The following is an 8,485-nucleotide window of genomic DNA, read 5'->3' as shown; positions in this document are numbered from 1 at the left end:
ATCATCCTAGGTACTGGGCTAGGGCTCCCTGGAAGGCTTTCCAGTTGACCCTGTCCACCTTCCATCGAGGATATGCTATAGCATAATTACTGGACCTGTATCCAATATGGTGGAGACTATCCTGTAGGGATCCCTCGTCAGTCTCGTCCACTGACCAGCTAATTCTGAACCAGAGCTGCAGTGGTAAAGGCGATATCAAGGACCTCGGGACACGGCTCAAGCACCTCGGCCATATGATAGCTTGCCACATTTGGCCTCCAAGGAGACAAGATCGCCGAGGGTGCGATCCCGCTTACTAGATCAGCACCCAAGAACCATTTGGTCATTTCTCCCCAGTGAATCCCATACAAAACAGATCACCTCAGCAGGAAAAAGAGATCGGCTCACCTCAACAGGAGAAAGAGATTGGGCTCAACCGGGAAAGGAGCTCAAGCCCCCGCATCCAGCTAATATCTATTTATAAAGAAGATAATAATTATATGCTGGATACATTACGGATTTAGGAATTTAACATGAACAATGGTAATAGACCCAGCGACCTCAGGGTTGGCAATGGAGGTTTGGGGGACATAGATATTATGAAAAGTGGCATTAGGCATCAGCAATCAATTCCAATATTTCAGGTAAGTTACCGGAACAACAAATTTGATTGAAAAGCCAATTGAAACTTGCAATAACAACACTTGCATAACTCCACACTGCATCTCGTAGCCACTGCCAATCCATATAAGAAATGGTTCTTTCTCCAAGATATCCATCATTGGCCAGCTTTTCTATGCTTCCTATACTGATAATGTGGCCAAGAAAGACTAGCTGACGCCTACAGATAATGCATACGATTTAGCGACTCTGTCCCAACCATATTCAGAATTCTAACATTAAAGATTGTTTTACACAGTACTTCAGTAGTATTGAATATATTTTCTTTTCAGTCTTATTTTATATATATATATATATATATATATATATATATATATATATATATGTGTATATATATATATATATATATATACATATATACATACATACATACATATATAAATGTATGAGTCTTGCATCAAACATGTAAGAGGGAAAATAATGAATTTTAGCTATACAGTAGTGCTACCTTTCTCTTGAGTAGGCTATTCGTTTTATGACAACAGGAGCAATTCGATATGATGTAAAATTTATGAAAATAAAATGATGATTTCACTTACGCTTGCTCATATGTAAAATAGTCAGATATATCTTTTATTTTAGAATTACTCCACAATAGTTATTCGTTCGCCTGACAGTGGTGCTCAGGGGGGAAATATCAGAGAGAGAGAAAATGAACGAAAATATGATGGATTTCTAATAGCACAAAATAAGAATGTGATGCCAGACAAATGATGTATACAAATAAGATAACTTATGGCATACAATATGTAATATACACTAAAGCACAACGATTACAGAAATGAAACACTGTAAAGACACGCAAGTAAGGGATAAATCAGGCGTCAGTAACGCTGTTCATCTTAGTTTCTCTGTATGTTCCGGACACCTCGGTTATATATGGGAGGGTGAGAGGGAGAGAGCGAGCGAGAACGGGAGAGAGGGAGAGAGCGAGCGAGAACGGGGGAGAGGGAGAGAGCGAGAGAGCGAGCGAGAACGGGAGAGAGGGAGAGAGCGAGCGAGAACGGGAGAGAGGGAGAGAGCGAGCGAGAACGGGAGAGGGGGGAGAGCGAGCGAGAACGGGAGAGAGAGAGAGAGAGATAGCGAGCGAGAGAGGGAGAGAATGAGTGAGATAGGGAGAGAGAGAGAGGGGGGGGATAAGGAGAGGGATAGTGAGAGGAAGAGCAAATATGCTAATGTATAGTTCTTCGGGTGACACCTTATAACTTGCAAACGCCGTGACCTTATGTGGCATTGCTCACGGGATCTTACTCAAGTAAGCAGATGTACAACCAGTTGGCAATTGCTAACAATAATAATTGTACTGCATTAGATATACAATTAGTAAGCATCATAACCTCTAAATCTTACAAATTTACATCGTGTCACTCCCTCCTAATGTAGCCGCATAATGCTGAATTATAAGATGCTTGAAGGCTCACACATACACGTGCACGCACGCATACACACTCACATACGCACGCGCGCTCACACACAAATGCATACATCCATACATACACATACATACATACACACACTACACATACACTCCTTTGTCGGGCATACGGATGTGGCATATCAGGGAGTTATAATGCAGTCTCATATTTATCAATAAAAGTATCAGTACATGCTATCAACATATGTGACATTGTCACTACCTGGTGATGTATATTTGTCGTGTATTGCAGTGGAAATTCGATTTCATATTTCATAGAACTGCCGGAAAGGTTTGTATTCTTCAAGAAATATGTCATCAATTTATTCATTTGTATCTATGTAACACGTTTTAGGCCTGTATGATAGCTTCGTAATCCGCTCTACCATGAAATATTGATATGAGTTGAGGAAATTAAATTGGACGATCAACATTAAAATCTTATTTCATCATGAAATGATCCAGAGACACCAGAATTCGAATCACTTTTGGTGCTTATACAAGCGCTACCTGTGGTTGGTTTGTCATCATGTCTCAGCAAAAATAGGCTAACACAAACACGCACGCACACGCGCACACACACACACACACACACACACACACACACACACACACACACACACACACACACACACACACACACGCACTCACGCAGACACAACCACACACAAAGACGCACAACCATGCACACATGTATGCACACTCACATAACCACCCACATACAACCACACACAACCACACACACACAACCACACACACGCAACAACACACACGCACAACCACACATACAGACACACAAACACACAGCAACGCACACATAACTACATACACAGACATAACCACACACATGCACGCACAGACCCGCACACACACACGCACGCACTCAAACACGCATACAACCACGCACAACTACACACACACACACAGCCACACATACAACCACGCACAACACACATCCACACACACACAATCACACACATGCACACGTACACACATACAGACTACAGACACACACAACCACCCACATACAACCACACACACGCACAACCACAGCCACATAGCCACGCACACGCACTCAAACACGCATTCAACCACACACACTAGACACTCAGACACACATCCTCAATCACACACACACAGACACAACCACACATACACAGACACAACCTCACACACATAGACAGACAAAACCACACACATAGACAGACACAACCACACACACAGACACAACTACACACATATACACAACCACAACCATCCACACACACCCCCCACCCCCATACACAAACCCCCCCACACACATATATACATACACAACCACAACATACACCCCCCCCCCCTAACGCACACACCACACTAATACACACTCAAAACCACACATGCAGATATACATACACACACTAATGTACACGCACACACAAACACAACCACACACACTCAACCACCCACTCACACACCCACAACTACACACACATATCCACATCCACACCCACACACACCCATAAAACAACACACACACATACACATATATACACATATATAAACACATACATAAACACATACAAAACCACGCACACACAAAACCACACACACCAAACCACAGACACACTAAACCACACACACACTAAACCACACACACACCAAAACACACACAAAACCACACATACAACCATAGTAATACACACTCATACACATACACACATACTAATATACAACTCATATTTCTCGTTATACTCATTCTCCAGTTATATTACGTAGTGATGAATTCTTTTCACATTCATCACTGAAAGTCTTGACATTCCTCGGAAGAAAAAATCCTTTACTAAAACATGATGAGACTATGCCTCTCCAAGAGTGCATGCCTACTTGTACTTATTCTCATCCACCACGTGTGTACTCGCATACATATTATATTATTATCCACGATATATTAGCCAGTTCATAAGAAACTCCGACGAGGATGGGATTCGAACCCACGCAGGGAGACCCTATTGGATTAGCAGTCCAACGCCTTAACCACTCGGCCACCTCGTCATATATACGGCAAAATGGAAAAAATCCAGGCAACGCGAATTATAATGTTACCTATAATAAAAAATATAATAATAGAGGTATATTTTTCAGTGAGCATGGCAACAATTGGATATTTTTCCAAAGGGTGAAGATCATGTAATTGGTGAAGACAATTGATTCTTCGGTAACATAGTGAGGAGGAAAACTAATTAAATAAAATATTTCAAGTATTTTCATGCGTCGATATTGAAAACTACACTGGATGTGAGACTCACCTATTTTATTTAATTGTGTCGGCAAGATTAAGGGTGAATTTCAGAATACACTATGATCTAAACAAAATGTATAAATACTGCAACTCAAATAGTCTACACTATACTTTCCTTTGTTCTTGCAATGGTATTAGGGATAAAGCACTAGAGATGGCTTATTGATGGATTTCTCTACCGCATCAAAACTGCTCTGGTGCACATAGGAAACACCTCTTTAATGTTTAATGCAGACAGATGGCAGAAATTACAACGAGAATGAATGGTTCCTTGGGTAGATTTGAGAGTTGTTCCCACTCTTATTAAATTACAATGGCTATAACATTACCGGAAACATCCCACATCGTAATAAGCGGATCAATATACATGTGCATATACATACACACACACATATATATATATATATATATATGTGTGTGTGTATGTATGTATGTATGTACATATATATATATATATATTTATATATATATATATATATATATATATATATATATATATATATATATATATACACACACACACATACATACATATACATATATACATCACACACACACACACACATACATACATATATTTATACATACATACAAATATATGTATATATATATATATATATAATATATATTATATATATATATATATATAAATTATATATATACATATATATATATATATATATATATATATATATATTTAATTCTTGTTGGCCCTTAAATTCGTCAGCTCTTATATGACACTGATTTCCAAACAATGATGGATGAGAACAAATAGCTAGGCATGCACTCTTGGGGAAGCACAAACAGAATCATTTTATTTTAGTAAAGGATATTTTTTTCCCGAGGAATGTCGAGACTTTCAGTGATGAATATGAAAAGAATCCATCACTACATAATATAAATGGGGAGTAAGTACAACGGGAATTATGAGATGTGTATTAGTGATTGTATGTGTGTGGTTGTGTGTGGGTGTACGGTTTTGTATGTGTGTCTGTGTGTGACGCACACTAAGAGAGAGAGAGAGGTGGTTGTGTGTGTATATGGTCATTGTGTGTGTGGTTGCATCTGGTTGTATGTGTATGTATGTGACACAGAGATAGAGACCGAGACAGAGAGATACAGAGAAACCGAGAGACAGATAGATAGAGACAGGGAGAGGAAGACAGAAACAGACACGCTTTTACGCACACACGAAAGAGATAGATAGATAGGTAGATACACGGTCACGTATTCACAAACAAAAAGAGAGAAAGAGAGTCAATGTTTTGTGCATGCGTTAACGCCGATGACGACGCTAAATGGAGATACGAAGAGGAAGTGACGTTAAATGGTGATATAAATAGGAAAGGGAGAAAGGAGAAGAGAGCAGAAACCCACAGACACCACGCCATACGGAACAAATAGCTACTCACATGGGTATCGACGGACAAACAAATTTAATGCCCTCTACATGGGTTATGTCAGACAATTATTGCTTCGCTGTACTCTAACCCATTCCAAGAATAAGAATAGCCACAAAGACGTCTGTTCCGCAATGTGGATGTATTTAGTGGCGAAATAGATAAAGGTTTAGTGATCTATATCAACTTTATAACCTTGTTGTCTTTAACATAATACAATTGTCAGTATTAAAACTATTATCGTGACAGATAATGCCAATGCGTATTCTAACCATGTAACATTATTCATGTTTAACCACTTTCAGAAAGTCTAATAGTAGTGCACGCGTGCGTGAGGATCACGCGGTTTGGAACGCGGCTGTCGTCGTTGAAAATCTACGGAGAAAGGGAAGTGAAATGATGTATCAACTGATACGTGATGGAATGAAATAGTATTGAGAAAAAGCTACGGCTTATGCACTGGTATTGATGAATGAAAAGGGTATTGTGAAAGAGCCAAGCTTCTTGCATGGTATTGATGAAGGAAAATCGTATTGCGAAAGAGCTAAGTCTCATTTACTGGTGTTGATGAAATATAAGGGTATTGCGAAAGAGCTAAGGTTCATGCACTGGTATTGATGAAGGAAAATTGTATTGCAAAAGAGCTAAGGCTCATGCACAGGTATTGATGAAGTGAAGTGGTATTGCGAAAGAGCTAAGGCTCATGCACTGCTATTGAGAAACAAATGGTATTGCAAAGAGCTAAGGCTCATTCAATGGTATTGATGAAGTGAAACGATATTGTGAAAAAAAAATCTAAGACTCATGCACTGGTATTACTAAAGAGCTAAGGCTCATGCACTTGTATTACGAAAGAGCAAAGGTTCATGCACTGGTATTGATGAAGGAAAATGGTATTGCGAAAGAGCTAAAGCTCATGCACTGGTATTACTAAAGAGCTATGGCTAATGCACTGGTATTACGAAAGAGCAAAGGTTCATGCACTGGTATTGATGAAGTAAAGTTGTAAAATTGTATTGCGAAAGAACTAAAGCTTGTGCAATGTATGTGCGTGTGGTTGTGTGTATGTGTGTTTGTGAGTATGTGTGTGTATGTCACTGTATGTGTGTCAGTCTGTGTTCGTGTCAGTGAGTGCTAAGGCTCATGCACTGCTATTGATGAAGTGAAATGGTATTGCAAAAGAGTTGAGGCTCATGCAATGGTATTGTGGAAGTTAAAAGGTATTGTGAAAGAGCAATGGCTCATTCACTGGTATTGAGAAAGTGAAATGGTACTACGTAAGACCTAAGCCTCATACACTGGTATTGTGGGAGTAGAAATTTATAGCAAAAGAGCTAAGGCTCATGCACTGGTACTGATGACGGAAAATGGTATTGCGAAAGAGCTACAGCTCATGCACTGATACTGAGGAAGTGATATGATATTGTGAAAGAGCTAGGGCCCATGCACTGGTATTGCGAAAGAGCTAAGGCTCATGCACTGGTATTGAGAAAGAACTAAGGCTCATGCACTGGTACTGCAAAAGAGCTAAGGCTCATGCACTGGTATAGATGAAGTGAAATGTTACTGAAAAAGAGCTAAGGCCCATGCACTGGTTTAGATGAAGTGAAATGTTATTACAAAAGAGCCAAGGCTCATGCACTGGTATTGTGGAAATGAAAATGTATTGCGAAAGAGCGAAGACTCTTGTATTGTCATTAATGAAGGAAAATTGGTATTGTGAAATAGCTAAGGCTCATGCACTGGTATAGATGATGTGAAATGTTATTACAAAAGAGCTAAGGCTCATGCACTGGTTTAGATGAAGTGAAATGTTATTTCAAAAGAGCCAAGGCTCATGCACTGGTATTGTGGAAGTGAAAATGTATTGCGAAAGAGCGAAGACTCATGTATTGTCATTAATGAAGGAAAATTGGTATTGTGAAATAGCTAAGGCTCATGCACTGGTATTGATGAAGGAAAATGGTATTGCAAAAGAGCTAAAGCTCTGGTATTACTAAAGAGCTAAGGCTCATGCACTGGTATTACGAAAGAGCAAAGCTTCATGCACTGGTATTGACGAAGTAAAGTTGTAAAATTGTATTGCGAAATAACTTAAGCTTGTGTATATGTATGTGTGTGATTGTGTGTGTGTGTGTTTGTGAGTATGTGTGTGTATGTCACTGTATGTGTGTCAGTCTGTTCGTGTCAGTGAGTGCTAAGGCTCATACACTGCTATTGAGAAACTGAAATGGTATTGCAAAGAGCTAAGGCTTATACAATGGTATTGAGGAAGTGAAATGGTATTGTGAAAGAGCTGTCTCATGCACATAAACATGCTGTGTGTGTATGTATGTGTGTATGTATGTGTGTGTGCATTCATGCGCCAGTGGATGTATATGTGTGCCAATGTGTGTGACAGTGTATGTTGGTGTGTGTGTGTGTGTGTGTGTGTGTGTGTGTGTGTGTGTGTGTGTGTGTGTGTGTGTGTGTGTAGGTGTCAGTGTGTGTGTCATATTAATGAGATGTGTATTAGTGTGTGTGCTAGTGTTTGCGGTTTTTACACACATGTATATTTATATATATATGTATGTATTTATATGTATGTATATATATATATATGTATATTTATATACATGTATATATAAATGTATATATAAATGTATATATGCATATAAATGTATATATATATATATACGTATATATGTTATTGCCGCCGTTATCAACGGAGCAGATATTTGATTGGTCAAT

At 39.1% G+C, this 8,485-nt stretch overlaps 1 non-coding gene across 1 annotated transcript; it reads right to left on the bottom strand.

The window, feature by feature from the left end:
- Nucleotides 1-4,026: 4,026 nt before the first annotated feature.
- On the bottom strand, nt 4,027-4,108 carry TRNAS-GCU (transfer RNA serine (anticodon GCU)). The gene has a single exon. It is a non-coding gene; the product is annotated as a tRNA-Ser (tRNA).
- Between the last annotated feature and the right edge of the window lie 4,377 nt (nt 4,109-8,485).

The sequence above is a fragment of the Penaeus japonicus genome, unplaced genomic scaffold (assembly GCF_977035675.1).
Source record: "Penaeus japonicus unplaced genomic scaffold, GWHDUDI00000001_assembly GWHDUDI00000022, whole genome shotgun sequence".
In the NCBI taxonomy this organism is placed as follows: Eukaryota; Metazoa; Arthropoda; class Malacostraca; order Decapoda; family Penaeidae; genus Penaeus; species Penaeus japonicus.
Note: the sequence above shows the minus strand (reverse complement) of the source record. Positions and strands in the feature narration are given on the sequence as shown.